This window comes from Macaca nemestrina, chromosome 7 (assembly GCF_043159975.1).
Source record: "Macaca nemestrina isolate mMacNem1 chromosome 7, mMacNem.hap1, whole genome shotgun sequence".
Lineage (NCBI taxonomy): Eukaryota > Metazoa > Chordata > Mammalia > Primates > Cercopithecidae > Macaca > Macaca nemestrina.
Window position 1 is genome coordinate 73,835,471 of NC_092131.1, and position 19,576 is coordinate 73,855,046.

Genomic DNA, 19,576 nt, shown 5'->3' on the forward strand with positions numbered 1-19,576 from the left:
TTTTGTTATGAAATATTTCAAACATACAGAAAAGTTGAAAGATTATTGTGGTGTACTCCCATATGCTCTCCACAGAAATTTCACAATTGTTAATATTTTGCAATATTTGCTTTCTCTCTCTGTACTTCGGTTTTCTTTTTTGTTGTGCCATTTGAAAGCAAATTATGTACACATGATGACACATCACTTTTCGATATTCAGCATGCATCCCTTAAGAATACAGATATTTATCTACATAAACAAAATGTCATTACCCCTGCTAAGAAAATTAACTAGGCCAGGCGCAATGGCTCACGCCTGTAATCCCAGCACTTTGGGAGGCCGAGGTGGACGGATCACAAGGTCAGGAGATTGAGACCATCCTGGCTAACATGGTGAAACCCCGTCCCTACTAAAAATACAAAAAATTAGCTGGGCGTGGTGGCGGGCGCCTGTAGTCCCAGCTACTTGGGAGGCGAAGGCAGGAGAATGGTGTGAACCTGGGAGGTGGAGCTTGCAGTGAGCCGAGATCGTGCCACTGCACTCCAGCCGGGGCGACAGAACAAGACTCCATCTCAAAAGAAAAAAAAAAAAAAGAATATAGATATTTATCTACAGAAACAAAATGTCATTATCCCTGCTAAGGAAATAAACTATCTAAAATCAACTTAATATTTAAATTTCTGGTTGGGCACAGTGGTTCATGCATGCCTGGAATCTCAGCACTTTAGGAAGATTGCTTGAGCCTAGGTGTTCAAGACCAGCCTGGGCAATATAGTAAAACCCTATCTCCAAAAAAAAAAAAAAAAAAAGAAGAAGAAGAAGCCAAGAGTGGTGGTGCATGTCTATAGGCCTAGCTACTCAGGAGGCTGAGGTGGGAGGATCACTTGAGTCCAGGAGGTTGAGGCTGCAGTGAGCTATGATGACACTGCCCATGGCACTCCAACTTGGATAACAGAACGAGACCCTGTCTCAGAAAAACAAACAAACAAACAAAACTGCATTCATTCCCCCAAAATGTCTTTATAGGTGTTTCTCTCAAATTAATGCACACATAACATTTTTTTTTTTGAGACGGAGTCTCACTCTGTCGCCCAGGCTGCAGTGCAGTGGTGCGATCTCCACTCACTGCAAGCTCCGCCTCCCGGGTTCACGCCATTCTCCTGCCTCAGCCTCCCGTGTGGCTGGGACTACAGGCGGCCGCCACCGCGCCTGGCTAATTTTTTTTTGTATTTTTAGTAGAGATGGGGTTTCACCGTGTTAGTCAGGATGGTCTCGATCTCCTGACCTCGTGATCCGCCCGTCTCGGCCTCCCAAAGTGCTGGGATTACAGGCGTGAGCCACTGCCCCCGGCCACACATTACATTTTAAAACTTCATTTTAACATAGAATGTTTTATCCCTCCTTTTTTCCCCCCATGACATTGACCTTTTGAAGAATCCAGGCTAGTGGCCTTATACAATGTCCCACATTCTAGACTGTGTTTTCTCTTGATGTTAACTTGTTCCTCTTTCCCAGTAAGTTTTAACCCTGGCTGTGCCTGGACCAAGGACCCCTTGGTCCTTATGTACTTCTTTTACTTTCTGACAGAAGATGTCCTTGGCTCGTCTTTTGTGTTCTCTGCCCGAGCCCTGGAACCAGCCATTTCTCTGAGCATTTCTTGTCCTTTTGAATAGGGAACCGTATTTAAAAGCCGAGGTGTGGGTACTATTTGTGCTCATCACTACTGGGACCTCATTGCTCTTAGTTCCTTTTAGTGGACAAAGCTAGGAAATACACAATCATGTGTTTGAACTGATAATTCCAATTTCAACTTTACAGAGGTTTTTTTTTCCCCCTCTTAACTCTGTTTTACGTTATATATCATCTAATTTCTCTTATGTTGAAAATATTTGTTCCCAATAACATCAATATATTTTATTTGCTTTCTTGTACATTCCCTGTTTTTGATTAATTGGCCTCACAAAGAAGAAGTAATAAATTGGTCCACTCTATTCTCACTGGGGGTTTTAAATACAAAACTAAAAACCTAGAAAAGAAAATACAAATGTCTGAGTGCTGCTGTAATCCAGTTAAATCAGAAGCCCTTGGGATGAAGCCCAGGTGGCCCTACTTTCAAAAATCTAATATATGGTTCTAATATGAGGTCAGAAGTAAGAACCACTGCTCTATCTCCTGTATATTCTTTAAACTAGAAGTTAGATTCAAGTACACGTTTTTGTTCAGAATATCTTAACTGTACATTACAGTCATGTGGGAAGCTTTAAAAAAATACTGATGCCAGGCCAGGTGCGGTGGCTCACGCCTGTAATCCCAGCACTTTGGGAGGCCAAGGTGGGTGGATCACAAGGTCAGGAGGTAGAGACCGTCCTGGCTAACACGGTGAAACCCTGTCTCTACTAAAAATACAAAAAATTAGCCGGGCATGGAAATTAGCCTGGCGTGGTGGTGGGCGCTTGTAGTCCCAGCTACTCAGGAGGCTGAGGCAGGAGAATGGCGTGAACCCGGGAGATGGAATTTGCAGTGAGCCGAGATCGCGCCACTATACTCCATCCTGGGCAACAGAGTGAGACTCTATCTCAAAAAAAAAAAAAAAAAAAAAAAAAAAATACTGATGCTTGGCAACTCCGGGCCCTGCCCCAGCAGATTCTGATATAGGTATCATTGGGAGTTTGAAAATCTCCTCAGGTGATTCTAATGCAATTAAGAAGCCCTACTGCCTTAGATTAGGTTAATTTGCATCATATCAGAAGGCATGTAATACCACAGTGTTCCATTATTTGTGATGTGAAATTCAATCACTGGATTAAGGTGGTCATCACCATACCTCTCCATTTCAAAGGTACAGTTGCTCTTCTTTGTTTATTTTATATATATTTTTGAGATGGAGTCTCGCTGTATTGCCCAGGCTGGAGTGCAGTGGCTCAATCTCGGCTCACTGCAACCTCTGCATCCCAGATTCACGCCATTCTCCTGCCTCAGTCTCCCTTGTAGCTGGGACTACAGGTGTGCACCACCATGACTGGCTAATTTTTGAAGTTTTAGTAGAGATGGGGCTTCACCATGTTGGCCAGGTTGGTCTCGAACCCCTGACCTTGTGATCTGCCCACCTTGGCCTCCCAAAGTGCTGGGATTACAGACACGAGCTACTGTGCCCGGTCTACAAGTTGGCTTTTTAAAAAGTAAATTATTTTTACATTGAAATATAACATAGATAAATACACAAAAAATCAAGTCTATAGTTCAAAAAATGTTCACAAAGCAAACACATGAAGAGCTAGCCCCTAGATCAAGAAACAAAACATTACCAGGAGCCTGAAGCCCCAATCATACCCTCTTCCTATCACTTTTGTCCCCATACCAGTAATCACCAGCTTTACTTCAAAACCTATTGATCAGTTTGCCTGTTTTGGAATTTTGTGTCAATGGAATCATACCAGATGTATGCTTTTCTGTCTGACTCCTTTGCTCATCTGTAAGGTCATGAGATTCACTCTTGTGTGTGCAGTTGCAGTTCTTTGTTTTTCATTGCTCCTGCCATTTATTTATTCATTCTAGTGTAGGTGGACATTAAGGATGATTCCAGGTTTTGACTGTTACGTGCCCCTAGGAACATTCTGGTACTTGGGATCAACACATTTTTTGGGGTGAGGAGAATAGCGGTAGAGGCAGAATTCCTTGCTTGTAGGGTATGTTTACTTTGGTAGATGTCGCCACACAGTTTTCCTCCTGTTTTCTTTTGATATAAACCCCTTGGTCCTTCCGTACTTCTTTTACTTTCTGGCAGAAGATGTCCTTGGCTCGTCTTTTGTGTTCTCTGCCCGAGCCCTGGAACCAGCCATTTCTCTGAGCTTTTCTTGTCCTTTTGAATAGGGAACTGTATTTAAAAGCCAAGGTGTGGGTACTATTTGTGCTCATCACTACCGGGATCTCATTGCTCTTAGTTCCTTTTAGTGGACAAAGCTAGGAAATACACAATCATGTGTTTGAACTGAGAATTCCAGTTTCACCTTTACAGAGGTTAGTTTTCCCTCTTAACTCTGTTTTATATTATATTATCTAATTTCTCTTATGCTGAAATCTTTGTTCCTAATAACATCAATGTATTTTATTTGCTTTCTTCTACATTTGCATAAAACAATTTTGAAGTCACAACACTAATGCTATTGACAATATTATGTGAGTAAAGTAATACATGAATATATGTAAAGCTTCAGATTTCTTTGCAGTTCTTTTTGTCTCTTGTGAGCAACTTTGATACTAAGTTAAATGGCTTAAACTAATGAGAATGAGGAATTCATCTAGCAGTTCAAGAAGTGAGGGTGTTCTGCTCAGAATGTAGACTGTGTGCCTTCTAGACGATTGACGATTGCAGCTGTTGAGCTCCCACTGTGTGCTTTTTTTCGTCTTTTTTTTTTTTTTTTTTTTGAAGTCTTGCTCTGCCCCTAGTGCTGGAGTGCAATGGCACCCGCAACAGCACAATCTCAGCTCACTGCAACCTCTGCCTCCGAGGTTCAAGCAATTCTCCTGCCTCAGCCTCCTGAGTAGCTGAGATTACAGGCATGTGCCACCATGCCCAGTTAATTTTGACTTCAGATGATCTGCCCACCTTGGCCTCCCAAAATGCTGGAATTACAGGCGTGAGCCACCACGCCCAGCCTGTTTTAACTTTTTAGCTAAATCCTTAACTTCTCTTCTCACTTCCCTCTGAGATCTTTGTTGTGCTCTCAGATTCATGAATTTTTACCGTAATTCTCTCACTGTCCATCACATCCTCATTCCCTTATTTCACAATGCCTTATCTAACCAGTCACTATGATTACCACAGATTTCTTTATTACTAGGGCCTAATAACATAAACCACAACATCCCATTAATTCTGCAAGGACAAAGTGTCATTTGTGATTACAACACATTTGTCTCTCTATCATGGCCTCTGGGCTGTAGCTCTGTAGAGCATGTTCTCCATGAGTTGGTGATGGCAGGGATTCAGAGGGCACATTACAATCATCTGAGGACCTAAACAATACCCTTGCTTGGGCCTCACCCGAGAGATGCCAGTTTAATTTCACTCAGTTTCTAATGTGTAATGGTCTGGGAACCTGACCATCAACTTCATGAGTAGATGCCACACTCCTCCTCTGTGCAACTCTGCCAAACCCAAACTAAACAGAGCAAACAAGCCTGATTTCAACCCCCTGCAAGACTGTGGCAGCTTTCCTCTAGACTGGTGATCTATGTCACCCCTTGGTTATGTCTGTAGGAGGGTATGTGGGTTCCGTCAATTACTGAGGGGAATCTTGCTAAAAGATGCTCACAGATGCATCTAGAAGGTTGTATAAAACATTGCAGCTTTTTCCCATCCAGTCCCTTGATATCTGGGGTCTCTTTACATTCTGATCTCTCTTCTATTCCTCCACCCTGGTCCTTTCCCCTCTCTTCTGTCTACTTCCCAAGGTCCCAACTCCTCCCTGGAATGGCAGTGACAGGACCTTCCTGGGAATCATTGGAGGAGCCTTTTGATCCCAGAATTGAGTGTCCTCAGAAATAGTTTTCCGTTACTTATACTCACTGGCTCATAGCATAAGTTCAGTACATTATTATGTTCATTATGTCTATGTTTTCCACAATTTTACCAAAGTCTGCTCCTGGGGAGGAGTAAGGTGAAAGAGAAATTAGGAAGAACTGGAGAAAATTCTATACACCCTCTTATAACAAACAGCTTGGTCTTTACTCATTAAGCAATGAAAGCAATCAGCTTCTGCTCTGCTTTCTCCCACTGCCGAGGGCAAGCGCTTCCCAAACATGAGCCACACCAGGCATGGTGTAAACAGCCTGTCCCACATGAGAGTGGTTGACAGGAACCATAAGTCAAGGGCCCCAGGAGGTGTGTGAGAGTCATAGAGAACCTTTTCCTCTCATCAAAGCAGGGCCTGCTAGGTTGCTCCTAGCCCAGGAGGACACCCTGGTTCCAAATCAAACAAGAATCACACCTGCTGTTTGCTGGTAACCATGTTAGCCAAGTTCAGAGTGGGAGGGGAGACAGGTTCTTACACATCATTTCCTGCATCCACTCCCTTAGCGGGGCCCTTTATCATCCCACTCTTCCTTTACTTCCTGGATGACTACAGTCTGCTTCTCACCGTGATGTCACTACTGGGGCACATAGCAGAGATCCCCAAACATTTTTTCTGAGGTTTGAGATAACCAGTGTCATCATCAGGGTTCTCCATAGGAACAGAACCAATAGGGTGGGGGAAGTAGAGAGACGGAGATTAATTTAAGAAATTCGCTCACACAATCATGAGAGCTGATAAGCCTGAAATCCATGAGTTAGGCTGGCGAGTCCAGCAATAAGTTGATGTCTTAAGTCTGACAGCAATCTGGAGACAGAATTCCTTCCTCTTCAAGGGACCTCAGTTTTTTAATGACTCCAGCTGACTCAGTGAGACCCACCCATATTGTAGAGGGCAATCTGCTTTCCCCAAAGTCCGCTGATTTAAATGTTAATCACCTATTTTTAAAATACCTGCACAGCAACATCTAGATTGGTGTTTGACCAAATAGCTGAACACAATCATTCAGTCAACTTGATACATAAAATTAACAATCACGATCAGAGTGAAGGGAGGATGTCGACCAGAGAACCTGTAAGTGAGAGAAGGACATACTGCCGCCAGCTGTGCACCTCATCTCACTGGAAACCCCGAAAACCTTCAGAAAGGGACTTAAAGGAAAAAAAGGCTGGGCATGGTGGCTCATGCCTGTAATCCCAGCACTTTGGGAGGCCGAGGTGGGTGGATCACTTGAGGTTAGGAGTTCAAGACCAGCCTGGCCAACGTTGTGAAATCCCATTTCTATTAAAAATAATAATAAAAAAAAATTAGCTGGGCATGATGGCAGATGCCTGTAATCCCAGCTACTCAGGAGGCTGAGGCAGGAGAATCAATTGAACCCAGGAGGCAGAGGTTGCAGTGAGCTGAGATTGTGCTGTTGCACTCCAGCCTGGGCAACAAGAGTGAAACTCCATCTCAAAAAAGAAAAGAAAAAAAAAAGTTAAAACAACACAAACAACTGGAACTATATAGGGCAGTTAAGTGTGCCAGGACTGTGGCCAGAAGACAGGAACTCCCTCCTGTCCCCAAATAATGATGTTTGGGAACTTGGAGTGGTGGTGGTTTACATCCTGCTCACTGTGATAAAAAGGCTGAGAAGGGCAGTTTGGGCAGAACAGTGAGCAGGGAGCAATGCACTGATGGGCACAAGAGGATTCAAGAAGACAGGAAATGTACAACAATGGAAGGCTTATAGAGGATTGGACTCCTTGATTAAGACAAAATGGACAAAATACTATATTCTGCAAGTTTTTGCAGCTTATTCATTTACTGATCCAGCTACTATTTATTGGAAGGCGACTCTACACGGAGTACTAGGCAGTGAGCTCCTTCCGGACCAGCCCCTGGTCTTGCTCATCCTGTGGACACAGCTCATCTGAGCAGGGCTGTGACTGTGCTGCTCCCACCACACTAGCTGCTGCTGGGATGCTTTACTGACTCTCTGAGTTCAAGGGTGAGTTTTTTTTTGTAGTCTCTCCCCTCCTCCGCATGGCTCTTGTGCAGCTGGTGGGCATAGTGGTAGTGATGTCCTCTTAGCTGAGGTCATAGCAGTGATGAATGAAACAAGAAGGCCAGTTTATTAATTTCCTCTGAGGCAACAAGAACTATAAATGCCAAAAGGACTGGATGACTGAATCCTCCTGCTGATCCTTCTTTCCCAGTACGTATGCCATGCTTGAAAAGCTAAACTATAATTGGGAGGTTGTTTGGTGAGCCAGAGGCTAGAACGGGAATAGCTGGTTATATGAGTCCAATCTTTAATGGCACCGGATAAAGATGTATCTATCTTCAGGACAGTGACAAAACTGCATTGGGCCACAGTACTTCTCCCTGAGGCCTATCCTGGGGTGGTCATTGCCTACATTGACTTTCTTTTTAGGCTTTTCAGGCTATGTAACCTGTTTCCATTTGGCCCATTGTTTCCTCATGCAAATTAATGTATTTAACCAGATTATAGCTTTGGTTTGAAGGCCTGGGCCATTCTGACATTTTTGTAGGATGACATATCCCTGTTCTGATTCATTATGTTTTGATTTATCTTTTAATTCTCACAAGACAGCTTGGTCTTATTTCCAGATTTCTGGATGATGCTTCCTTGCAGCACTCAAATCACTGACAATGTTTTAAATATGAAAACTTTAATATTAATATTCATATCTGGTGATGTAATTATCATTTTATTGAAAGTGTATATGTTCAGAAAGACTGGATATTTATGATTTTTACCCTGCCTGCCGCCTAAACAGATTTGAGACAACTTATAGCCCAGGGAAATATTATAAATATGAGCAACTTGTATGGCATGAGCTCTAGCCACTCAGAATAGATGTGCATTAGAAATAACTATTGTCCATACCAGTGCCTGCCAGCTGAATATCAGCCCTCCTTTGAGATGTTAGAGTATCTGTAAAGCAGCACCACTGTGGCTAACCCAGAGAGAAACACTGAGGACAACACAAGTTTGGGGAGAGCTCTTATGGGTATGAGGGTACCTCCTTTCCTTTTTTACCTTTTCTTTCCTGGTATCGTGACAGCCCCAGCTGATGATGAGCATATTCCTTTGGTTTACAAAATAATCATGTTCCATCAAATCAAAGAAGCCATCGATTGTAGATACACCATTATTTTTTATTTTTTATATTTTTATACAGATGGGAGTCTCTCTATGTTGGCCAGGTTGGTTTTGAACTCCTGGCTTCAAGCAATCCTCCTGCCTAGGACTTTCAAGGTACACCATTGTTTTATGTTCCACTAAGAAAGAAAAAGTTATTTCCAATTAAGTTATAACATACTGGCAATTATAAGACAATCCCAACTTCTAATATATTAAAATGAAATATAGATATATCTATAAATATCTTAGATGAAATAAGGTACACCATCTCTCAGAACAATGGTGTCTATCCCTGTGCATATTGGAGCTTTTAAGTTACTTTCCCTGTCCAAAAAAAACACAAAACCCTTACCATTGACAGGCAAAAAGAAGTGTTCTTGCACAAGGACAGAGAACAATGCCTAAGAATGCCTGACTTCTCTGGAAAATGACTGTATACCAATCTATTTCTCTTAGGGAAATTTCCAGTATACACAGATTTACCTCCTTATATTTTTTTTGTCCCAAACTTCATTTCTGGCATAGGAAAGTAAATCATTCTTGTTGGGAAGACAGAAAGAGGGATCTACGAGTTGGGAATAGGGAAGGAAGGTAAAGCACATGGCAGAGTAGAATATCACAGTTACTAGCAATGGAACACTGGGAACCGTGTCCGTTTGACTTTTCCTTGTGATATCTCATTATTCTGTACAACTGCTCTGTGAGAACTGTGCTGCTGTAGCCCTCCTCTGAGAGATCGGGGAGTTGAGAGGTTAAGTGACTTGCCTGAGGTCGTTTAAGTGGTAAGTGGCTCAGCCGGGATTTGAACGCAATCGACTTCTTGCTTTAGCCAGGCCTAACTCACATTTTAATCCATTCAAATGAGTTAAAAATGTTCTTTTAATTGTGCTAAAATAAACATAACATAAAATGTACCATCCTAATCATTTTTAAGTGTCCAGTTCAGTAGTGCCAAGCCCATTCACATTGCTGTATAGCCAGTCTCCAGAACTCTTTTCATCTTTCAAAAGTGAAACTCTGTCCCTATTAAACAACAGCTCCCCATTGCTCCCAGCCCCAGCCCCTGGCAGCCACCATTCCAATTTCTATCTTTATGAATTTGACTACTCCAGGTTGCTAATACAAGTGAAATCGAATAGTCTTTTGTGACTGACTCAGTATATTTAGCATAATGTCCTCAAGGTTCATTCGTATTGTAGCATGTGTCGGAAGAGTTTTTAATTTCATTGACTATTTTTCCTTGTCAGTATATTTGATTATTTTCCAGATGTTTCTATTCTTTTTTCCTCATGATTTTTTTTCTTTATCCTTGGTGTTTATTCTTAATTTCTTTAATATTTAAGAATATTCATCATACAGCATGGTGACTGTAGTTAATGTATGTATTGAATTCTTAAATTGCTAAGAGAGTAGATTTTAAGTGTTCTTACTGCAAAAAATGATGTTTGTGAGATAATGCGTATGTTAATTAGCTCAATTTAGCCATTCCACAATGTATGTATATTTCAAAACATGTTGTATACAATAAATATACACAATTGTATTTGTCAATTAAAAAATTAAAAAGGGCTGGACGTGGTGGCTCTCACCTGTAATCCCAACACTTTCGAAGGCTGAGATGGGAGGACAGTTAGAGACCAGCCTGGGTAACATAGCGAGACTCCTGTGTTTGTCCCTTTTGTGTTTCTGTAAAGGAATACCTGAGGTTGGATAATTTATGAATAAAAGGCCAGGCGCGGTGGCTCACGCCTGTAATCCCAGCACTTTGGGAGGCCGAGGTGGGCGAATCACTTGAGGTCAGGAGTTCGAGACCAGCCTGGCCAACATGGTGAAACCCCATCTTCACTAAAAATACAAAAATCAGCTGGGTGTGTGGAGTGTGCCCGTAATCCCAGCCACTCAGGAGGCTGAGGCAGTAGAATCGTTTGAGCCCAGGAGACAGAGGTTGCACCACTGCACTTCAGCCTGGGTGACAGAGTGAAACTCTGTCTTCAGAAAGGAAGGGGAGCTGACAAGTCACATGGTGAGAGAGAGAGCAGGGAGACTCCAGACTCTTGAACAAGGAGATCTCAAGTGAACTCATTACTGCAGGGAGGGCGCCGAGCCATTCATGAGATATCTGCTCCCATGACTAAATACCTCCTACTAGGCCCCACTTCCACCATTGGGGATTGCATTTCAACATGAGATTTGGAGAGGACAAACATCCAAACTATATCAATCCTGTCTCTGACAAAAAAATTTTTAAAAAGTAGCCGGGTATGGTGGCACATGCCTATAGTCTCAGTTACTTGGGAGGCTGAGGTGGGAGGATTGCTTGAGCCCACAAATTTGAGATTGCATTAAGCTAGGATCACACCATTGAAACAGCCTTTGCAAAATATAACTGAGGAAATTATGGCAGTGAAATAAAACAGACCTAACCGACTATCTTACTTCTAACCCTTAAGCTGTCCTTGTTCATACCTGGGCGTAGGCCGAACTAACTTTGGGAAGGAATTCAGTTCATGGTTTGACTCTGAAACAAAATTGGTAACAGCCCCTTCCTGAAAAGACCGGCTTTGTGCCTGGGGTCCAGTCTGCCTTTGCAGGCCTAACAAATTAGCTACAAGATTAGAAATTACAATTTAGGGGTCATACAGCCTCTGGCTCCAAGAGTCTGAACCTCCCCAAATTGCTCTTGGGGATAACATCACTATTGTAAAACCCAAAATCAGTGCTTGAGATATTTTGCAGACCCTGCACTTGATGGATCAGCCGACACCACCCAGATCAATAACCTGGCTCAACCAGTTCTTCTATCGCACCCAGGAACAGAAGACGTTTAGAAAACCTCACTTAGACCCCCTATGATTCCATCTCCAACCTGCCCAATCAGCACTCCCCACTTCCCAAGCCCCTACCAACCAAATTATCTTTAAAAACTCTGATTCCTGCCAGGCACGGTGGCTCACGCCTGTAATCCCAGAACTTTGGGAGGCTGAGGTGGGTGGATCACCTGAGGTCAGAAGTTCAAGACCAGTCTGGCCAACATGGGAAAACCCTGTCTCTACTAAAAATACAAACATTAACTGGGCGTGGTGGTGTGCGCCTGTACTCCCAGCTACTCGGGAGGTTGAGGCAGGAGAATCGAGTGAACCTGGGAGGCAGAGGTTGCAGTGAGCTGAGATTGCACCACTGCACTCCAGCCTGGGCAACAGAGCGAGACTCCATCTCAAAACAAAAACAAAAACAAAAAACCCTGATCCCCGAATGCTCCGGGAGACTTATTTGAGTGATAATAAAATTCCAGTCTCTCACACAGCCGGCTCTGCGTGAATTACTGTTTCTCCACTGCAATTCCCCTGTCTTGATAAATTGGTTCTATCTAGGCATCAGTCAAGGTGAACCCATCAGGCAGTTAGACCACTGCACTCCATCCTAAGAGACAGAGACAGAGCCTTTCTATATATAAATAAATAAACAAATATGCAAAATAAATAAATAAATATAATTATCTGTCTAAAACATTGAAGAATATACTCATCATAGTGTTTCAGATTCTATTACCTAGTTTGTTGTCTAGGCTGACTCTTGTTCATGGTGTATTAGTTCTGTGTATGTTTTATTATTACTTTATTATTAACTGTAAATTCTTCATAGGGATTTTTTGTGTCTGTGAATTTCAAGCAGTCTGGAATGAGAAAGATTCCGTCAATTGTGGATTTCTGTTGGTTATTTTTAGATACTCTGAGGAAATCACCAGCCCAGGAACAATATTTATGTTTATTTCTTGGCTTGAGGATTCCTGTGTCCCATGTGTATATACATTTAGGTATTTAGATTTCAAATCTACACATGGCTTAGCTTCAACTCCTCCTCACTGTGGCCCAAGACTTTGGTCTCCTAGTTTGATGTTATTTCTTCTCTTTATCTTTCTTCCCTGCCCCTACATAATATAGGACCTCAGCTTTCACACTTTTGTTCTTGTAACTCAGTTGAGTATCTGTGTTAGTCTCTTTTGTGTTGCTATAAAGGATTACTCAAGGCTGGGCAATTTATAAGGAAAAAGATTTATTTTGCTTACAGTTCTGAGGCTGGAAGTTTCAAGATTGGGCATCTGCTGTCTGGTGAGGGCCTCAGGCTGCTTGCACTTATGCAAGAAGGCAGAGGGGGAGCTGGCATGTGTAGAGATCACGTGGCAGGAGAGGAAGCTAGAGAGAGATGGGGGAGGTGCCAGGCTCTTTCTAAACCAGCTCTGTGGGAACTAATAGAGCGTGAACTCACTCATCCCTGAGGGAAGGCACTAATATATTCATGAAGGATCTGCCCCGGTGACTCAAAATACCTCCCATTGGTCCCCACCTTCCAATACCACCACACTGGGGATTCAATTTCAATACGAGATATGGTAGGAACAAACATCTAAGCCGTAGGCATATCTAACAAAACGATTTTGTTATTGTTGTTATATTTTATCTAACATTTCCAGATTTTTTTTTGTCCTGTTACCAGATCTAGAAGTTTCATCTTGTACAAACTTTGAGGAAGAAAAAAGTTTGAAATGTTTTTTAGTAAAACTTGGATGGCAAATGGAAAAATAATTGCACAATAACCATCATTATTAATTTAAGATAGTGAACTGCATTTAGTAATTCTCATGATCCATTGTCTTCTTTATTGTTTTATTTTAGTGAAGAGAAATAATATGAAAAACAGCTTTTATAACTTCTTCCACGACCTTATCCCCTATGTTTTCCCCATGAGATCTCAACTGCTGCTAGTTCTTCCGCCTTGAGGGTAGCTTCCAGACTTGTTTGGTTTCTTCCTATAGCCAAGCTGTGGCCGAGAAACAGCTATGGCTTTTGTGCTTCGTAACCCTGCAAGATGGATGAATCACACAAGCAGATGGTATCACTCTGGAAAAGGCTCCAGTGTGAACAGGCCCATTGTTCATTTGGGTCCAACTTACAGCAACAGGCAGATATGACAACCAAGCAACCGGGGAGGTAAAATGAGAGGCCTTTAGCCCTCAGTTCCATAAAACTGATCTCTCCTTCCTCAACTCGGTGCAGACAAGAAGGATGACAGGAAAGAGATGTGGATTCTGAGCTAAAAATCTGATTTTGGCCTTTCTGTTTTTTTCTATGGTCTGTAATGGCTTCTTATACCTAAACCCTGAACCTAGTATTTTTTTTTTTTTTTGGATTATTTTCCCTGTTCTCTTTGACCATTATTCACCTCTGTCACTAGCAGTTTCCTTTGCTAAGCCTCCTTTTCCTCTTTTCTTTACAAAAGCCAAGGCTATTACGTGAAATCTTAAAAGACTCAGTATGGGGATTTAATAAAGCAATTTTTAAAATGTAGCAACAGTAATTAGGGTCAGGCTTGTTGCTTTCTGATAGTCTGAATTAATGTTGAGACGGAGCTAGGTGAACCTGGAGAGACGGATAATTGATATGGTCTTTAGATGAGTGTTTTCCAACCACTTTTACCCAGCATTTGTAACACCTTTGCTATAGCACACAGAGAGCACAGACAGGGTTGCGCTTTACCCTGTTGAGAATTGCTGCCTTTCATATTTAGATATTGTTCCATCAAGTTTAGCCTAAAGCGGCCTCTTTCCATATTTTAAGTTTGGCCTAAAGGTTTCTCCATATATAGTGAACTCTAACCTAAATGGGTGTGTAAACAGACTATAACCTACTCTTGAACCAGTCACCAAGTTTTGGCCAATCAAAAGGCTCCATCTGTTCAAATGGTGTTCAAATAAGGCAGACCCTGAGCTGTGACCAATCTGGCTATTTCTGTACCTCACTTCCACTTTCTGTACATCACTTTCCTTTTTCTGTCCATAAATCTTCTTCCACCATGTGGCTGTGCTGGAGTCTCTGAATCTGCTCTGGCTCAGGAGGCTGTTTGATTTGTGAACCATTCTTTACTCAATTAAACTCTGTTACATTTAATTTGGCTAAGAATTTTCTTTTAACAGATGACATCAGAAGTGGGATCTGAAGTAGAGCTTCCGGTGACCCCAAGGAATGCTGAGTGAATCAAGGTACCCACTGGGCCCATTGTGTCCATTGCTCTCCTGCAGTAACTGGGGATCTTAGTAAGTTCTCTCTTGGATTCCAAAGCTCCATGGATTTGTGTTTTGAGCTCTCTGAGTTCTCTGAGCAATTTTCTGATCCAAACTGGGTTTGGAAGTCATGACAGAAACTGGACTGGATCCAGGATTAGATTGTATCTAATAATCAACTGGCTTGGATCTAGTTAGAGGCTTCTTTTTTTTCTTTTTCTTTTTTCTTTTTTTTTGAGATGGAGTTTTGCTCTGTTGCCCAAGCTAGAGTGCAGTGGCATGATCTTGGCTCACTGCAAACTCTGCCTCCCGGGTTCAAGCCATTCTCCTGCCTCAGCCCTCCTGAGTAGCTGGGATTATAGGCATGTGCCACCATGTCCTGCTAATATTGTATTTTTACTAGAGATGGGGTTTCACCATGTTGGTCAGGCTGGTCTCAAACTCCTGACCTCAGATGATCCGCCCGCCTCAGCCTCCCAAAGTGCTGGGATTACAGGCGTGAGCCACCACGCCTGGTGAGGCTTCTTATATCTGAGTCAGAAAGAAACCTGTAGGAAATGGCAATACCGCAGGGGGTATAAACTTTTGGACATTTGCAGGGATTTTTTTTGTGTTCTACTCCTTTTGTCTCTTTTTCTTGGGGGCTTAGGTAGGGGGAAAAACTTGTTGGCTAAGTTGATCAAGGGGATCGGAGAGCCAAACCCAATATTTGAGGTAAAATGGGATCCTTAATTTCTTTTTTTTTTTTTTAATACTTTAAGTTCTAGGGTACATGTGCACAACGTGCAGTTTTGTTATATATGTATACATGCACCATGTTGGCGTGCTGCACCCATTAACTCATCATTTACATTAAGTATATCTCCTAATGTCATCCCTCCCCCCTCCCCCCACCCCACTACAGGCCCCTGTGTGTGATGTTCCCCTTCCTGTGTCGAGTGTTCTCATTGTTCAGTTCCCACCTATGAGTGAGAACATGCGGTGTTTGGTTTTCTGTTCTTGCGACAGTGTGCTGAGAATGATGGGATCCTTAATTTCTGAAGAACCGAATACCTTCCAGCTTCTACATACATAAGCATTAGGTCCTGGAAGCAGCGAAGGCTTACAGGAATGGTGAAATCTTACTATGGATAATTTAAAGGTACAGTGGAACATTCCAAATAAACAAGACTGCACTTGAAGAAGTGGATTTGAAAGTGAGGGCTCCCAAATTAGTCTCGTCTATTGCCTATCGATGTGCAGAAACTTGTACAAAGATTTCAGTATTTTTATTTAATCTAATTTGCCCTTAAGCTTTTTCTTTGCCTTTGCCTTAGTAAATCCCTTAGCAAAGGCAAAGAAAAAGCTTAAGTGACTAATTGATAAGAAAAATTAAATCTGCTAACTTTTTGGCTTAGTTACTATCCTGCCCTGAAGGTGAAAAAGCTATTGGAGATAAAGTGTTTATAAAAGGTAGGCCCTCAGGTAAAATAGGCTTGCCTCTCTTTCAGATCTATCCATGCTGAGTCCAGGCATACAGAGCACTTGCTTTGTCCTATTCCTTAACAGACTCCACTCTGAACTCAGCAATTTTCCCTAAGAAACAATAGCTAAGTAAAAAGAACACCTGTCACACTAGAATACGCCTTTCTGGGCTGGGTGCCATGACTCATGCCTGTAATTCCAACACTTTGGGAGGCCGAGGCAGGTGGATCACCTGAGGTCAGGAGTTTGAGACTAGCCTGGCCAACATGGCAAAACCCTGTCTCTACTAAAAATACAAAAATTAGCCAGGTGTGGTGGCCCACACATGTAGTCCCAGCTACTTGGGAGCCCTGAACTTCCTTTGGCTGATGGTCCTCCATTTATTCTGAGCTGGTGGGTTTTTTTTTTTTTCCTCCTAGGAAAAAATTCTAGTTTGGAGGAGTATGCTAAAGGGTCTTCTTCATTGCCTTTTTCTAAAGACAAGGAGAACAATCCCCTTTTGGGTACCCCATTTCATTTCTAGTTCGAAGGTACATTCTAAAGGGTCTTTTCCATTGGTTTTTCTCCCAAAATTTATCTCAGTTGGCTTATATGTGCATTTGCATGAGGAACTGAACTGTTGTTTTACTAGAAAAATGAAAGACTGAGTTTCCTCAACTCCAAAGAGAAAGGGTGTTTTGCTCCTCCCAGCTTAAAGGTGCTCCTGCGTGACTGGGTCCTGAGTGGGAGTGTCTGGGGGTATGTGCAGCAACCGTACAGGGAATCCCCAACAAAATTTGTTTAAAAAGGGTCATGCAGGAAATGCATATAGGAGCTCGGTCAGTCTGTTTTGAGCCTTCTCAAAGGAGCTAGACCGCCAGAGAGAGAAAGTGAGACGCATAATAGGGCAGAAATAACTCAGTGGTGACACACCGTGGGGTCCCACCCACCATCAGCACACTTCAATCCGCTACACTAAACCCTAGGCCACAACTCAGTTTGTCATTCTGAGAAAAAACAGAGTAGAAAACATTATCTAAGAGTTGGGAAAAACAAGGAGAATGACCCCCTTTTGGGTGCCCCAATGGGGCACTTGTACTTGAAAGTGGCACTTGTACTTGAAAGTGTTTCAAAATGGACATATTGTGGTCTTTTTGTGCACATTTACATGAAGAAAAAATTCAGGACCCCAAGGTCGATCTGCAACTATAAAGCTCCTAAGTTTTCTGTCATCTCTTTGTTTTCTTTTCTGCCTAAGTCTGCTGTTACTTTCCTACTGATATAAAATTCACTGTTTGCATCCAATTTTTTTTTCATTATCGTTTTTGCAAACAGGGAGTTTGTATTACTGTCTCATGGCTAGAGTTCTGAACTAAAATCTGTAGGACCTTCGTATGAGCGTGTGTGTGTCTGTGTGTGTGTGTGTGTTTATGTGTATGTACACATATTTTGTCATATGTTTTTGGCCATAAGGTACAAAATTTTGGCTGAAGTTAAAGTATGCTCATGGAATTAAACAATAAACCCAAATGCTTTTCAAGTTCATGTGACTTGAGTAAAATCTTTAATAAATAGGATGCCTTTAAAATATTATTGGTAAAATAATATTAGAAATGTCTTAAGAATTATCGGCATTTTTCTTTTATTGATCAAGCAGCTTCATATTTATCCCTGCAGAATACTATAAGGTGTCAAAATTTGCCCTAAGGGCTATAAAATCATAAACCCAGCCCAAAACAGAATCATCTTTGCTTGTGTAATTTTTGATAAATAAGACATTCAATATTGTTCTTTTAATGAAAACAGCTAAATCCTAAGTTACTGGTAAAATACCTATGTATTTAACCTTAGGTTTCCTACTCAGGTAAACACCTAAGTTCATAGACTATAAAAATGATTGACAGGGCAATAACTTTAAATGATGACTATCACAGTTTTCATGAATATTCTAGGTAAACTATTAAGAAGGTGTCTTGCTTGCCCTTCACCATCTGCCATGATTGTAAGTTTCCTGAGGCCTCCCTAGCCATGCTGAACTGTGAGTCAACTAAACCTCTTTCCTTTATTTATTTATTTTTTTGTGTTTCACACAGACCTTATTTGTTAAACAGAGTTCATTGTATTTAATCCATTATAAAATTTGAAAAATTGTAGGAAAGCAGCAGACTTGAACTGAGCAATTCTAACAAGGAATAATTCTGGCCCTTTGGGAAAACTGATCAGTTTTAAAACAAAGTTTACATCTGTTAGGTGGACAAAAAAGTGTGACTGCTGTACAAACTACATTTAAAATTACATGTCTAACATGTTTCAAATGCAGTGTGCTCATGAGGGTTTTTCTGAAGTCCTGCCTGGTCTCTGCCTAAAGAGAGACGTGGAACCTCCATATACAAAGACACTCAAATGAAGGTATGTGTTTGTTTGTTTTTTTTAAAAAAGGAAAAAGACAAAGGAAAAAGAAATAACGGATGTCTGTTGGCAATGGAAACTGTAAGGAGACTGTGTCCTCACTGCCCATGGATTGTTTATTGGTCAGAGGCCTCGGGAGGCCCAGGACACTTCATGGTTGTCACAGAACCACAACTGCAGCTATCACCTTTTTTTTTTTTCTTTTTTTCATTTCCTTCCTTTTGAGATATATATATACACAAATAAAATATGTTTTACACCTTGAGGATATCACTATTCCAATTGTTCCCATATGAATACAGGTGTGGTCTCTATTGGATATAAATGTGTCTTTTAAACCTCTTTGCTTTATAAATTACCGAGCCTCAGGCAGTTCTTTATAACAGTATGAAAACAGACTAATACAAGGCTGAGGCAGGTGGATTGCATGAATCTAGGAGTTTGAGACCAACCAGGGCAATATGGCAAAATCCTGTCTCTACAAAAAATACAAAAAAAAAATTTGGCTGGGTGTGGTGGCATGCACCTGTAGTCCCAGCTACTTGGGAGGCTGAGGAGGGAGGATCAACTGAACCTGGGAGGCGAAGGTTGCAGTGATCTGAGATCACACCACTGCACTCCATCCTGGGCAACAAAGTGAGTCCTTGTCTCAGAAAAAAAAAAAGGGGGGGGGGGGTACAGGTTTTTGTTTTCTTTTAAATCTTTTAATTGGCTGGGTGTGGTGGCTCACACTTGTAATTCTAGCAATGTGGGAGGGTGAGATGGGGGGATTACTTGAGCCTAGGAGTTTGAGACCAGTGTGGGCAACATGGAAAAATCCCATCTCTACACAAAACACAAAAATTATCTGCGTGTGGTGGCACATACCTATAGTCTCGGCTACTTGGGAGGCTGAAGTGGGAGGATCACTTGAGCCTGGGAGGTCGACGCTGCAGTGAGCCGTAATCATGCCATTGC

At 41.9% G+C, this 19,576-nt stretch overlaps 1 long non-coding RNA gene across 2 annotated transcripts in view; it reads left to right on the plus strand.

Annotated features, from left to right (window-relative positions):
- LOC105477957 (uncharacterized) overlaps positions 1-19,576 on the plus strand; it is a 372,390-nt gene that overhangs the window by 96,981 nt on the left and 255,833 nt on the right. Inside the window, exons 2-3 of one of the 2 annotated variants that reach the window (XR_011625965.1) lie at positions 14,681-14,746; positions 15,776-19,265. The exons of the other annotated variant lie outside the window; for it this stretch is intronic. This is a non-coding gene — a long non-coding RNA (uncharacterized lncRNA). Of the gene's footprint in view, positions 1-14,680; positions 14,747-15,775; positions 19,266-19,576 lie in introns of those variants that run through there. 2 annotated transcript variants of the gene reach the window in all.